General features: G+C 38.1%; 1 protein-coding gene across 1 annotated transcript in view; it reads right to left on the bottom strand.

Annotated features, from left to right (window-relative positions):
• CCDC73 (coiled-coil domain containing 73) overlaps positions 1-14,737 on the bottom strand; it is a 165,443-nt gene extending 150,706 nt beyond the window's left edge. Inside the window, exon 1 of the mRNA XM_039471253.2 lies at positions 14,688-14,737. The gene's annotated coding sequence lies outside the window, so the exon portion shown is untranslated. The remainder of the gene's footprint in view (positions 1-14,687) is intronic.
• Between the last annotated feature and the right edge of the window lie 1,462 nt (positions 14,738-16,199).

The raw sequence follows: 16,199 nt of genomic DNA on the forward strand, positions 1-16,199 counted from the left end.
TGCCCAAAGGTATGCAATAAGAGGTGGAACCAGGACATGAATCTAGCAATATGGTTCCAAGGTTGTACTCTTAACCACTACATTATAGTGCCTCTCAAAAGTCTGTGCCCAGCCTGGACAACATGGCAAGACCCCATCTCTACAAAAAGTTTAAAAAGTTAGCCAGGTGTGGTGGTGTGCGCCTGTAGTCCCAGCTACTCAGAAGGCTGAGGTAGTAGGATTGCTTGAGCTCAGGAGGTGGAAGTTGCAGTGACCCAAGATCACGCCACTGCATTCCAGACTGGGTAACACAGTGAGACCCTGACTCAAAAGAAAAAGTGTCTGTGGAGTTTATAACAGAAAATATTCATGTTAACACTTTGTTAAAAACATCAACAATAATAAAAACAGGACTCAGGGTCTTCTAATTAAAGATAGTGGATTGAACACAGGTATTTAGTTCCACTCCACTAAATGACAGTGGGTGATTTAAGGCATAAGCCTTAGAACAAACAGAATGGTATCTAAGACAAAAACAATAAAACTCTGTTTTTTGGAAGGCAGATAAAAAAGTAGAAATATTTATTGCACCTGAGAAAGCTAAGCCAGCAATGGGGAAAACTGAGAAGCAATTTGATTTACATTACTCTTATTCTTACTCCCCTCCCCTGCCAACAGAGTTTGCTGATGCCAGGAACCTCCAAACGTGAAGGTAAAGGTGAAGTCAAAACTAGGATGATTACTAAAAAGTCTGTTTAAGAAGACCCATAGATTCCCTCTCTCTTTCTGGTTAGGTAGGTGACAAAAGGGTTTGCATTCCTATGAGAATCTAATGCTGCCGCTGATCTGATAGAAGGTGGAGTCAGGCGGAAATGCGAACAATGGGAAGCGGCTGTAAATACAGATGAAGCTTTCCTTGCTCATCTTTTCCTTGTGGCCTGGTTCCTAACTCCTGCCTTAGAAAACACACATTTCCAATCTGCTGCCTCAAGAGCTGTTTGGGTGTCAGCAGCTGCCCTCTCTCACCTGGGCAGAAGATTGGAAGCTGTTCCAATGATGATAAAACAGAGCCTCTGGAATGGGTTTACTGGGATACCAGGTGCAAGTGAGAAAGGGTCTGGGGTGGCTACTACATGAAAAAATGTGTTTATCAAATGTTGAGATACCCACCAGTCTTCCTTCTCCACAGTTCCCGCAGCTGCTGACAGCCAGACAGCTTTTGAGGCAGCAGATTGGAAGTGTGTGTTTTCTAAGGCAGGAGTTAGGAACCAGGCCGTATGAACAAGTGAAGCTTCATCTATATTTACAGCCACTCCCCATTGTTCACATTTCCACCTGAGCTCTAACTCCTATCAGATCAGCAGCAGCATTAGATTCTCATAGGAATGCAAACCCTTTTGTGAACTATGCATGGGAGGGATCCAGGTTGCACACTCCTTATGAGAATCTAATGCCTGATGATCTGTCACTGTCTCCCATCACCCCCAGATGGGACAGTATAATTGCAGGAAAACAAGTTCAGGGCTTCCATTGACTCTACATTACGGTGAGTGGTATAATTATTTCATTACATATTACGCTGTAAAAATAATAGAAATAAAGTGCCGATAAGTTGTTATGTGCCTGAGTCATCCTGAAACCATCCTCCCCCAGCCCCAATCTGTGTAAAAACTGTCTTCCACAAAACCAGTCACTGGTGCCAAAAAGGTTAGGGGCCACTGTCCTAGGGAATCTGACCAGGCTAAGAGAAAATATGATAAAAATAAATAATATGATAACAGGAGTTTCCTCACAAAATATTCTAGTCAGATAACCCTATGATGAAGACCATAGTCAATAGACTATATCTAAGCATATATAACCTCCAATTCTCTTTCTGGTGCCCTATTCTTAAATTCAGAGCAGAATGTAAAAAACCAATAGATTTTTAAGGGAAAGTGTCTAATTTCAAAGACAAAGACTAAAACAAACTGAAATTTTAAAAACTAACTCAGAGAAAGCAAACATTAAGCAAAGGAAACTCTTTCAAAAGAAATACTATTAACATTCCTCTTAAAATTATTTTCTTATCCATAGCATTCAGTACAGCATCATTAATTTTCTTACAAAGAGATAAGAATATATATTACATCTATGAAAAAAGATGCTTCACAGAAACAGATCTTGTAAAAATTAAGATCATGAAAAACAAAATCCAATAGAAGGATTAGAAGACAAAGTTAAAGAAATCTTGCAAAAAGAAGCAAAAAGCCAAAGAAACAGAAAATTAAAGAAACAAAGATTAGAAAATTAAAGGATTAATCCAGAAGTCCCAATAACTGTACCCTAAAAGTTCCAGAAAGAATGAACAAAGAAATTAGAGAATAAATCATCAAAAAGTTTCTAAATCAGTTTTCCCAGAATTAAAAAATGTAACTTTGCATATTAAAAGAGCCCATCAAGCGCCAGCACCAAGATATGTCATAGTGAAATAACAGAACACTAGAGGAAATGAAAAGATCCTATATGCTTCCTAGAAAGGAAAAAAAAATCATACAAAATATAAAGAATTAAACTGGAATTTTCAATACCCACAATGGAAGCTAGAATAAAGAAACTAAGCTCTCAATTTAAAGGAAAAATGATCACCAGATTGGAATTTTACCAGCCATGTCAACAGTAAAGATAGGTATTTTCAGATATGCAGTGTCCAAAACAATTTACCTTCTATGCACCCTTTCTCAGGAAACTTCTTAAGGATTTCTCTAAGGAAGAGAAAGGCACAGAATCCAGGAAACAGGATCCTTGTCTTAATCTGTTCAGATGACTCTTAACAAAATATCAGACTGGGTGGCTTACAAATAGCAGAAATTTACTTCACACAGTTCTGGAGGCTGGGGAATCCTAGATCAAAATGCTAGCGTGAGATTCAGTGTCTGGTGAGGTCCTGCTTCCTGTGTCCTCACATGGTGAGGGAACTCTCTGAGGCCTTTTTATTTTATTTTTTTTCCTCCAGTCTTTTCATATGGGTGGGTACTAATCCCATTTAAGAGGACTCTGCCTTCATGACCTAATCACCTCCCAAAGGCCCCACCTCTAAATATTATCACACTAGGGATTAGGCTTCAACGTATGAATTTAGGGGAGACACAAACATTTATTTTATAGCAATCCTATGCAAGAAAGAGAGGAAAGGAACTCTAGCATGGGGAAGGAGGACAGCAAGAGGTCACCTGTACAAAGACAGAGAGCAATCAGTCCAGATTAGAGTGGTTTAATAGGCTCTGGTGGTAACTTAGTCAACATAATGAAATTAATAGATTATCAACTGTTTCTAAGTCACTAATAAAAGTTTTCTGTAACTGAGAAAAGTCTGGGGTTGAATTAGTAATTAATACATTAAAAAGAGGCTGAGTGCAGTGGCTCATGATCCCAGCACTTTGGGAGGCTGAGGCGGGTGGATCACCTGAGGGTGGGAGTTCGAGACCAGCCTAACCAACATGAAGAAAACCTGTCTCTACTAAAAAAAATACAAAATTAGCAGCCGGGCATGTTGGCGCATACCTGTAATCCCAGCTATTTGGGAGGCTGAGGCAGGAGAACCACTTGAACCCAGGAGGCAGAGGCTGTAGTGAGCCAAGATTGCACAGTTGCATTCCAGCTTGTCTACAGAGTGAAACTCTGTCTCAAAAAACAAACAAACAAACAAATAAACAAGCAAACAAACAAAATACATTAAAAAGAAAACAGGCTGGGCACAGTCTCATGCCTGTAATCCCAGCACTTTAGAAGGCCAAGGAGGGCAGATGCCTGAGGTCAGGAGTTCAAGATCAGCCTGACCAACATGAAGAAACCCCGTCTCTACTAAAAAATACAAAATTAGCCAGGTGTGGTGCCACATGCCTGTAATCCTAGCTACCTGGGAGGCTGAGGCAGGAGAATCTTGGAGGCAGAAGTTGCAGTGAGCCAAGATTGTGCCATTGCATTCCACCCTGGACAACAAGAATGAAATTCTGTCTCCAAAAAAAAAAAAAAAAAAACAAGAAAGCAATGGGGAAAAAGACAATCAAAGAAAGTAAGGAAAAATAATCACAGAATATTACAGTAGTTCAGCTGTAAATCACATTTATGATTATATTATGACTCTACTGATATAATTAAGAGTATGCTACAACCATTTAGGGAAGATGTAAAGAAGTTAAAGCAAAAGATAAAATGGCAGAAGAGATCTCTTTTTCTGAATAAACTTTATTTTTAGAAAAGTATAAATGATTTTGTCCTCTTCATTCTCCTTTTCTATAAGGAGTATAAATAACTTCTATAATGGAGGGGTAAATTTTATTGTATATGTTTTAAGTTGGTACAGAACCCTTTGACTAAGGTATATGAAAGCACTTCAGGAGGCTGAGGTGGGTAGATCATTTGAGGTCAGGAGTTCGAGACCAGCCTGGCCAACATGGTGAAAATCCCATCTCTACTAAAAATACAAAAATTAGCTGGTAATGGTGGTGGGCACCTATAATTCCAGCTACTAGGGAGGCTGAGGCAGGAGAATCGCTTGAACCCAGGAAGTGGAGGTTGCAGTGATCCTAGATCACATCACTGCACTCCAGACTGGGCAACAGAGTGAGACTCCATCTCAGAAAAAGAACAGAACAGAGTAGATTGAATTAGAATAGATCAGCAATCTTCTCACATATGACAAGTTTTATAAAACTCTTGTTTTAATTTTATGTAAATGTCAATGTAAATACATGTAAGTATACCGGATTACAATGTGAAATGTGTTTCTTACAGTGGATCACAGTCAAAACAAGTTTTATAATGCTGTTATAGACAGCTTAACAAGGTGAGAAATGCACCAGTTTTTCTTTTATTTTGTTTTTGTTTTTGTTTTTTTGACACAGGATTTTGCTCTGTCACCCAGGCTGAATCACAGCTCACTGAAGGGCTTGACCTCCAGGGCTCAAGTGACACTGCCACCTCAGCCTCCCAAGTAGCTGGGACTCTAGGAGTGTGTCATCATACCCAGCGAATTTTTCATTTTTTGTAAAGACAGGCTCTCATTATGTTACCCAGGCTGGTCTCGAACTCTTGGGCTCAAGCAGTCCTCCTGCCTTGGCCTCCCAAAGTGCTAGGATTTTGGGAGTCATGAGTCACCATGCCTGCCAGAAGTACACCAGTTTTGAAGTTTTGTGGTAAAGTACAGATTTTTGTTATGTGCTTTTGAAAAAAGAAATATGCATTTTTGTGGATTCCTATAACAGAATCCACAACAGATATGGATTAAAATTCTATCTCTTCTTACCAGCTGTGTGAATTCTCTGGGTTTCAGTTTCCTCATCTAAATACTAGGGATAATGAAACTTATTTCATAGGATGTGATGATTAAATTAAGGTAACATCGGTAAAGACCTGGCTTTACATAAGTGTTCAGAAATCAGTTAAGAAGAAATGTGAATGCTTATATGTATAAAACATGCTGTTTTTGTAATTTTAAAAGACATGTAATATTTAATTTGAAGCTTCATCCATATTTTATTTTTATCAGATCAAAATATTCTCACATTTCAGTGAGAATATTTCTGCTTTTATAACAGAAATATCTAAAAATGCCTACGCCTTCCCCTATTCTGAACCACAATTTGAACAAACTCAAACAGTGATTCCATACAGAAGAGTTGCCATTAAAAAATGCTGACTGAATCTTTAACATTTGGCATCAAATAGTTACTAATGAACTTCTGTTCATTTATTTATAGTAATTTACAACAATAAATGTTAATTTTAATATACAAATATTTATTATAGTTATAATATATAATAAATATACTGTTTATAACATACTTTTTAATAAATATTTCATTATTAAAATATATTTTTAAATAAGGCCAATATAATATAAAATGCTTAAAGCATTATCTCAGCATTCATCATCTTAATATGTATTACGAGTTTTTTTAAATGCTTTTTCAAAAGTACATAATAAAAATCTCTATTTTTTACAATTTAAGAGATATAAAGGTTTTTATGTCTTTGGAAGTATTCATTAAAAATTACATCTTAAATACTCTACAGTGGAAAGTAAGTTAGCCTATAATCCTGATAGGGGTCAGAGTAATAACACAGAATGGACAAATTATACTGTCATTCTACTTAAATTATTTAAGTTATTTAATTTGACCTGTAGATAGTCTCTTGTCTTCTCATCATGCCTGACTTTTAAGTGGGAGGTCTTCATTCATGATGATCCTTTAATGGAAGCAAAGCTTTCTCCATTTAACCCATGCTGTTATCAATCATGTACAGGGATAAATGAGCCTGTAAGATTTTGCCAGTATCACAAATGACACTGTGACCCGAGGCCAACATCTTTATTTGCTTCTCCAGTGATTCACTTCAGCAGATATTAACCAATTTTATAATCCATGAAAGGCAAAATTAAAGGACACCATCCATAAAACAGAATAATTCCTATCAGCAACAAAGTGATGTGTGTATTATCTTATAAATTATATGGCCATACAGTGTGATAATGTAATGAAGTAAAGATGGTAATAACCAAATGCCTAGGGCAAACGCTAATATGCATTTAATCACACAGCATGAAGCCATTTATCACTACAGTTGAATGCATGTGTACATAAAATACATGAGTCACGTCCTTATTGTTATACTATAACAGCATCAATTTCACACTATCATTTCACATAATAACAACTGCTAGGCTTTGACATTAGCTAAAACACTCAAAGAATATAAACACAATTGCCTTTTGTATGTTTACAAATTTAAAAAATTTGTGATTTTTCAGCAACTAAAACATTTTTCCCAAAAAAATTCTTTGGTAAAGAACCATAAGTTTGAAGTTGTTTTTTTCTCAAATATCACATAAGTTGATTTCATCGTATTGTCTTTATTCTTATGAATACTCTTATAACTTGAAAAGAATGACAACTCAGTCCTATAAGCAAATCTCCTTCATATATAATTATTAATATAGTACAGAAATGTAAAATATAAATGGCATTTGTCACAAAAATTGAACGTTTATGTGCAAAATTATACCCACTAGTTACATAAGCTGGTGTATGTATACAGTAAAAAAGATTGAGAAAAATCAAAATATGATCTAAAAACATATGAACATGAATTACATGATCTTGGATTACTAAATATAACTCCATCAGGACCTTTTATAATCTAATAGAATTATAAATTTTACATTTCCTAAGGTATACCACCCTAAAAAGGAAAGAACTGCAAGATCTTTTGTGTCTACAGCACAAGCGCCAAGCTGGAATTGATTATATTTACACCCATCAGATTCTATCTTGTAGTAGCAAAAGTTGCCTTAACCATTAAACTCCATCCTTGACAGTGGCCAAGTCTTACTCACTTTTGTATTCTCATACTGTCAGATGTAATAATTAACAAAAGGCAGGTAGTAAATTAATATTTGTTGCATTGCATAGTAAACTGAGTTGAACAGATCACTCATATCCTTTGGAAAAGGCAAGAGAAGGATACTTGAAAACCATGAATCAAAGAAGGCAGCATGAGCAATCAGTGTTTCCTATAACTGTGATAGATAAACTTTTAGAAGGATATGACAAAGCTAGAAAGACCTAGAGAAGAGTAACAAAGGAAGAGTATCCATATACAGATTTTTAAAAATTAATTAGACTTCTCACACACAGGCAATAAATAACAATTATGTAATTCAATAAATCTTTCTGTTTAAGGAACTACAGATAGTACAAATTTGATGGTACAAATCTTTTTTTTTTTTTTTTTTTTTTTGAGATAGGGTCTCACTCTGTCATGAAGGCTGGAGTGCAGTGGTATGATCACAGCTCACTGCAGCCTCAACCTCCTGGGCTCATGAGATCCTCCCACCTCAGCCTCCCAAGTAGCTGGGACTGCAGGCACATGCCACCACACCCAGCTAATTTTTGTATTTTTTGTAGGGACAGGGTCTTACTATGTTGCCCATGCTAGTCTAGGCTCAAGCAGCCCTCCCACCTCAGCCTCCCAAAGTGCTGGGATTACAGGCCTGAGCCACTGTGTCTGGCAGAGCTAATCTTAATCTCAAGGTATTTACAATCTAGAAAGGTAGATAAGGGGCCGGGCGTGGTGTCTCAAGCCTGTAATCCCAGCACTTTGGGAGGCCGAGGCGGGTGGATCACGAGGTCAAGAGATCGAGACCATCCTGGTCAACATGGTGAAACCCCGTCTCTACTAAAAATACAAAAAAAAATTAGCTGGGCATGGTGGCGTGTGCCTGTAATCCCAGCTACTCAGGAGGCTGAGGCAGGAGAATTGCCTGAACCCAGGAGGCGGAGGTTGCGGTGAGCCGAGATCGTGCCATTGCACTCCAGCCTGGGTTAACAAGAGCGAAACTCCGTCTCAAAAAAAAAAAAAAAAAAAAAAAAAAAGAAAGGTAGATAAGGCACATATTCAAATAATTTTCACTCAAGACATGGTAACACCAGGCATGATATAAAACACATGGTAAATAAACAAAAAAAGGGTGCCGTACGTGTTCAAAGAGTTCAAAGTCATGGTACCCAAGCCTCATTCACTTCATCTGTAAAATAAGAATGCTAAACTAAGTTTAATTTTTGTATGGTCAATTTTTAAACATACTATCTCATTGCAAAAACAGTTACAAGTTCAACAGTAAATTAGGTAAGACAGTATCTACAGCAATTCTAGCTATCAAATTCGGATCTAATTAACCTAGGGAGATGAGATTTTAGGCTACTTAGAATTCCAGAAACAGTTAATGGAGGATTTTTAGAAATATAAAGATTGAATGCTTAGCCTTAGAGGGAAAAAAAAGGAATAATACCTCTCTCTGTCTTAGAGAGAACAGTGAAAGATAAGGTGAAAGAGCCAAAATACAAAAGTCACTGAGTTTCCAAAGAGATCAATTATAAAATCAAGTGTAAATCTGACCTTGTCAAATAAACTTCAAAATACCAGAACTAAGAAGAAACTTAAATCCTGAAAATATTAATGTAAGCGAATAAAGGAAACAAAGAAAAGAAAGCATTCATTTAACAAACATGTATTGAGTCTCTTCTATATTTAAAATGTAATGATTTTTTTTTTAAATACAGACACCCAGGCTGGGGACGTTGGCTCAGTCCTGTAATCCCCGCACTTTGGGAGGCTAAGGCAGGAGGATCACTTGAGGCCAGGAGTTCGAGATCAGCCTAGGCAACATAGTGAGACCCTCGTTTCTACAAAAAAAACAGAAAAATTAGCTGGGTGTGGTAGTGTACAACTGTAGTCTAAGCTACTCAGGAGGCTGAGGTGGGAGGATCACTTGGGCCAGGGAGGTTGAGTCTACAGCTAGCTATGAAGGTGCCACTACACTCCAGCCTGTGTGACAGAACAAGACCCTGTCTCAACAAAAAAATAAATACAGACACTTTCTTCTCAAGCAACTCTAGTAAAGAGATACAGATAAACAAAAATAGGCCGGGCGCGGTGGCTCAAGCCTGTAATCCCAGCACTTTGGGAGGCCGAGGCGGGTGGATCACGAGGTCAGGAGATCGAGACCATCCTGGTCAACATGGTGAAACCCTGTCTCTACTAAAAATACAAAAATTAGCTGGGCATGGTGGCGCATGCCTGTAATCCCAGCTACTCAGGAGGCTGAGGCAGGAGAATTGCCTGAACCCAGGAGGCGGAGGTTGCGGTGAGCCGAGATAGCGCCATTGCACTCCAGCCTGGGTAACAAGAGCGAAAACTCCGTCTCAAAAAAAAATAATAATTATTATTATTATTATAATATAATGTGATCATGTGTGAAGATGGAAATTGAGCATGAGAAAATCCAGGGTGGCTTGGGAAGGTCAGTCTGCCTGAGGAAGGTGACTTCTGGGCTAAGACTTAAAAAATAAGACATTAGTAAAATGAAAAATTAGATAAGGGTATTTTAAAGGGAAAAACAGCATAAGTTAAGTCACAGATGGAAGAAACATTATTTTAAATGAGGAACTAAAAGTAGCGTAGGGAGACTAAAGTCTAACAGATAAGACTGAGAGAAGATGAGATGAGGCTTGAGAAACAGGCCAGTCTTTGGGGGTGTTTTATGTCATATTAAGGAGGCTGAACTAATACCATCACACATTCTGCTCTATTATACCAAATGCCTTCCCCTATATTATCTGCTTAAACATATTTTAAAATCAGATCAAATTCCATCTCCTCTGTGAAGCTTTTCTTACAAATCCCACTCACACTGATTTCTCCTTTTCTGAACTATACTTATTGTCAGATCATATGATTAGCACTTTATTGCATATATTGCCCCATTCTGTTATTGTCTATTCGACATGATTTTGCACTTTATTTTATCCATTTATAATGCTGTCCATAAATAATGTTATTTTTTCATTACCTATTTCATGTTTGAAGAAGACTTACTAACCTCCAAATGGGCAAAAAAACCTTGAGATCATAATGAATACTTGATAAACATTTTATTAAATTGCCATAAATTATATAAAATTACAAAAACCACTTTTAGTTTCTTAAAATATTTACACTATTATGAGTAAAACATTCTCCATTCACATTAAAATCTTTATCAAATTTCTCCTTGTTTTAAGAGAGGGAAGATTATATATATAAATTTTAGAAATTTAGAAATACTTAAACAAAACATGAGCTGTATGATATGTGTGAAGAGATTGAGAGAATTCTTTCCATAAAGATCATTATGACACCATAACATGAAATAAGCTACTAAATACACTATAAATTCAGCCAATCTAAGGCAACATACTAGAGACCCTTGGATCAAGTACACAAATTTGGGCCACCTTACATATAAGATGTAGGAAAATCCTTTAAGAATTTTTCTTAAAGGATTTATAAAATACTTATAACTTTTAACTAAACTCCAAATTTTTTCAAATATGAAACAAAAATTGCCAAAATAGCTTTTAAAAAGTTGATTCCAACACAGCTAAAAATGTACTGCTCATTGAATTTAACTGAAAAATAAGTTTTAGTTTTACGTGAAATTAATCAGTGCCAGAAAACCTCATAAAGGTTTTTCTTATTACTAACAGAAAATTTCCATGGGTCATCAGGAAATTAAGAAAGCTGAATGACTTCCTGATGTGTTTCTCTGCCATGTCAACATTAGCAAATGAATTAGGATAATAACATAAACAATTTACAATAAAAATTTTCACCTAAATGTACATTACAACAAAAACATTTCTACCTTAATTATCTACATGATTTCCCAAAGTGTGTTCTAAGGGGAACAAGGCCCACTAGATACATTTCTAAAAACAGGAGGTCCTACAGTCAAATAAATCTGGGAAATGCCATACACTAACTCCCCATTTCAGAGATAAGCAGTCCCATTAGCTTTGTTAGAACCTGTTTAACTTTAATCTATATTTCCCAAGTTTACCTTGACCATGAAACACTTTTTTTTATAATTTATAAGGCAAGCTAATATTCTGGGGAACATGTATGCCAAGAACATACTTTGGAAAATGCTAATCTACAAAATTGTTCTAAATTCACTAGTTCTTCCTTCACTAGTGGCCTAAACTGATTGTAAAGAATAACTTCCCAATTTAAAAAAAAAAACACTGTTCTCAGCCAGGTGTGGTGGCTCCTGCCTGTAATCCCATCAGGCTGTGCAATTGCTTGAACTCAGGAGCTCAAGACCAGCCTGAGCAACATAGTGAAATCCCATTTCTACCAAAAAACAAAAACAAAAATTATCCAGTTGTGGTGATGTGCTCCTGCAGTCCTAGCTCTTCAGAAAGGTGAAGTGGGAGTATCACTTGAGCTGAGGAGGTGGAAGCTGCAGTGAGCCAAGATCATGCCAGTGCACTCCACCCTGGGCAACAGAGCCAGACCCTATAAAACACACACACACACACACACACACACACACACACCCTCACCACTGTTCTCATTCAGCTGTTACCAGGACTGATAAAAGAACATAATCCATCAACAAAGACATTTACCATTGCATTAATGACTTCTTTCAACTATAGCCCTAACACAGTTTCCCAAAGTGTGTTCCATGAATAAGCACAGCACAAAAAAAAAAATAGGACCTCACGGTCTAGTGCGGTAAAACTGTAGATTATGATTCATTCATGAGTCAAAAAATCAATGTAATGGGTCTTGACCAGAACTTTTTTTAAAACAAAGTCTAGACTAGTAAAAATAAAACAGAAAACATAAGTGTACACTGCTTATGGTTAAGGTAAGTATTGCCTCGTGTGTATTTTATAATATTTCAGGTATGGTACTGAATGTAAAATCTACTTTTTTTTTTTTTTTTTTTTTAGAGACGGAGTTTCGCTCTTGTTACCCAGGCTGGAATGCAATGGCGCGATCTCGGCTCACTGCAACCTCTGCCTCCTGGGTTCAGGCAATTCTCCTGCCTCAGCCTCCTGAGTAGCTGGGATTACAGGCACATGCTTGGGATTACAGGCTTGAGCCACCGCGCCTGGCCCTGTAAAATCTACTTCTTAATGTCCGCTGTAATCAGAAAAGTTTAAGAATGCTGTGAGTTCAAAAAAAGTTGGGTTAAACAAGTACCTTTACTGCAGGACATTTTAGAGCCCTTAATTCACGAGTATTTCTGGCCATAAAAACCCTTTTTTATTGAAGCATCTCACAGGACTAGAGCTCCCTGGAACAAAATTTAGGAAATACTGCCTTTTGGAAATGGTGTACCTCTAATTAGGTACACTATGTGTAGCAGGTACACTATATAAATAACAGTACCCAATTCTCACTTCTCCAAAAAACTCACAATTAGATTTCTCATCTTAACTATAGCATCTTTCACAATTTGGTCAACTTGCAGTAACTTTAGTTTGGTTAGCATCAAGTAGTAATTACGCATCTGGGTTTCGATTCTAGCTCCACCACTTGTGGAGTGTGTAATCAGCTTCGCATTGTTATTTAATCTCTTTCCCAAGGTTTTCTCACGAAGTATAAAGAGAATATTAGGAATACCTACACATGGTTTGGGGTTTTTTTTATGATTAAATGAGATAATGTTCAGCCCCTGTCGTGTAATAAGGATTCCACATATGGTATCTGTTACTATTAGAGTAACGCTATCACCGCACCAGTACAGTTATTACAGGATACACGGTCAGAGCGAAAGAAACTAAAAACATGCTGCCGCCTAGTGGACACTCGGAATTCTAAAAATCCATCATTCGCTTCCTCACTGACACTAGGGTATAAAGAAGCCATATAGAAATAAAAACGTTTTCTCAAGCTGCATTAACACGCCTTATAAATCATCAAAGTGGAAAATCTAATCTTCCAAGACTTAACAACTACCCCAAGGCAACCCTGAAACCAGAGAGAGTTATAAAGACTCAAATTGGCCCAAGAAATGGCTGAGAGAAGACACCAGTGAAGGTCTAAAGAGAAAACCACCCACAGCATATTTGCTGATTCTCAGGTTGGGGTATTTCAGTATAGGTTTTTGCTTCAAGGTATAAAGCAAAGAGAGCCACAAGAATTTATCACAACTAAAGCAAAATAACCAATAATCATTAATTCGAGGATCTCAATTAACGTAAGCAGAAGACTCCGTGGAATCTTCCCATTTTCTTTCTAAAAGGAGTGCAGTGATCATAAAGTTTCCCATAAATGCCTTAAAAGTTGTCACTTACTTTCAAAAGCAAAGTGAAGTGGAAGATTACAGCAATGACATGAATAATTTATTTTTTTTTTATTTTTTGAGACAGAGTCTCGCTGTCGCCCAGGCTGGAGTGCAGTGGCACGATCTCAGCTCACTGCAACCTCGGCCACCCAGGTTCAAGCGATTCTCCTGCCTCAGCATCCCGAGCAGCTGGGATTGCAGGTGCACACCACCACACCTGGCTAATTTTCGTATTTTCAGTAGAGACGGGGTTTCGCCATATTGACCAGGCTGGTCTCGACCTCCTGACCTCAGGTGATCTGCCAGCCTTGGCCTCCCAAAGTGCTGGGACTACAGGTGTGAGCCACTGCCCCAACCAAATAATTTATATCTGTAATTCGGCATTATTAGGATTAGCAGGGCAGTCATTTCATTCCCAGTGAAATTCCATTTAAATTTGCTCGTGCAAGGCACTTTGGGAAAAACAAAATTACCAACAGAATAAAGAAAAAATAGAGAACTTTCCTTGGGAATTTACACGCTTCTGCAATTGCACTAGAACTTTCCCACTACACTTAAAATATTACGCAAAGTAACGTCCACCAAAGAAAAGTCGAGATTCACCAATAACAGTTCCAAATGTTGCCACCTCTGAGTGGTCAGAGTTGTTTGAAAATTTTCACAAGAACAGCCAACATGGCTGTATTGCATTCACAAGGCAAACACGAGGTTTTAAACAAAAACCCCCACCACACAAGGCACATGTCCAGAAGGCGCTTCTCCACAATGAACAGACGAGCCCCTCATGACTCACCCGCAGCCTCAATCCCGCCCAAGCGGAGGTCCAGCAGGCGGCCTGAGGGTGGCTGCTTCTCCTGGGTCAGGAGCTTGGAAGATTCTAGACACAGCCCAGCAGTCCGAGCCAAAGCAGCCCCTTGTCAACCAGAGCAAGGAAGGGTAGGCTAGGCAGGGAAGTGCAGGGCAAGCCCATAAGGGGACCCTGGATGAAAAGATTTGGGCTGCTTCCTAAACAGCCCAAGTACACGCTGTGACTGCTCCGAGTTACCTCAGTGAAGCGCGGCTCCGGCTTCTGTTGGCCCTTCCGCTTCACCTTTTCCCGCCCCAGGGCACTTCCGGGTGAAGGTTATTAGCCTAAGATAGGTGGGGGGAATCATGAGCATCTGGGGCAAAATATGATTGATTTTATTTTCTTTTTAATGCAAGCTTCTGAAAAGATCCCTGGATATTTGATGTTTTTTTCTCATACACCAAGGAACAACACGTACAATGTGCATTGGCTGATATATTCGGGTTTTTTTTTTTTTTTCAAGTCTTTGGAAAGATGAAAGAAAACCGAGTGTTACCTGTGGGGAGCAATGGGAAGTGTGTGGATGGGAACGGTAGAAAGGGAGACTTCAATGAGTAGCTTTTTATACTTTTTGATGTTTGCTTCATGTGAATGTGTTACTCATTCAAAAAATAAATGTTGGCTGGTTGTGAGAGTTCACTGGCTCATGCCTGTAATCCCAACAATTTGAGATGCTGAGGTAGGAGGATTGCTTGAGGTCAGGAGTTCAATACCAGCCTGAGCAACATGGTGAGACCACGTCCCCGCCCCCCCCTCCCCCCGCGCCCTGCCCCGGCCTTCTCTACCAAAACATAACAAAAATTAGCTGGGCATGGTGGTATGCAGCTGTAATCCCAGCTATTGGGAGGCTGAGGTAAAAGGATGGAGTGAGCCTGGGAGGTCAAGGAACGAGTGACCCGAGATTGCAACACTTGTACCCAACTTGGGCAATGGAGCAAAACCCTGTCAAAAAAAAAAACAAAACAATGTAGCTTAATTTTTAAAGTGAAATATTAGGGGGAAAGAACTGTAGATCTAATTATATTGATAATCACATCTATTTTAAGTACCTAACAATACGTTTTAGTATGTTATGTTAAATAGTCAGTCATTCCGTACTAATGTAATATGTTTCAGGCCTACATTGTTTTTGCACGTTACCAAAATGTGAAAGAAGTGGTCCCTGCCCTCAAATTTTTAACCATGTTTCCCAGTAAATATCTGTCTGGAATTCTTTTCACTCCCTCCCTTTCTCCAGGCCTTTGCCCAGATGTCACCTTATCAGAGAGAACATCCCTGACTACACCATGGTAACACCCATGCACATCCCCTACTTTGACCCCACCTTGTTTTATTCGCTGTAGCACAATCACCATCTCATCTGGTATATTTATTAACTGTATCCTAAGACACAAGTTTTGTGAAAACAGAGATGAATTTTGTTCACTTTTGCGTACCAGATTCTAGCACAATGCCTGGCATATAAATGCCAAACAAATTCAAATGAATGAATGGATGGTCCATGACCTTTCAATTTGGTATTTACTAACCATAAGAGCTATACCCTAATAATAACCAATATTTATGATAATTTACTATGTGCCAGACAATGAGCTAAGTGTTTTACATACATCATTTCATCTTAGTCTCCACAACAATGCTATTACCATGCACTTTTTGCATATTAGAAAACTAAGATTTAGAGAGGCTAATGAGTTTAATGTAATCAAC

Source organism: Saimiri boliviensis, chromosome 6, assembly GCF_048565385.1.
Source record: "Saimiri boliviensis isolate mSaiBol1 chromosome 6, mSaiBol1.pri, whole genome shotgun sequence".
Lineage (NCBI taxonomy): Eukaryota > Metazoa > Chordata > Mammalia > Primates > Cebidae > Saimiri > Saimiri boliviensis.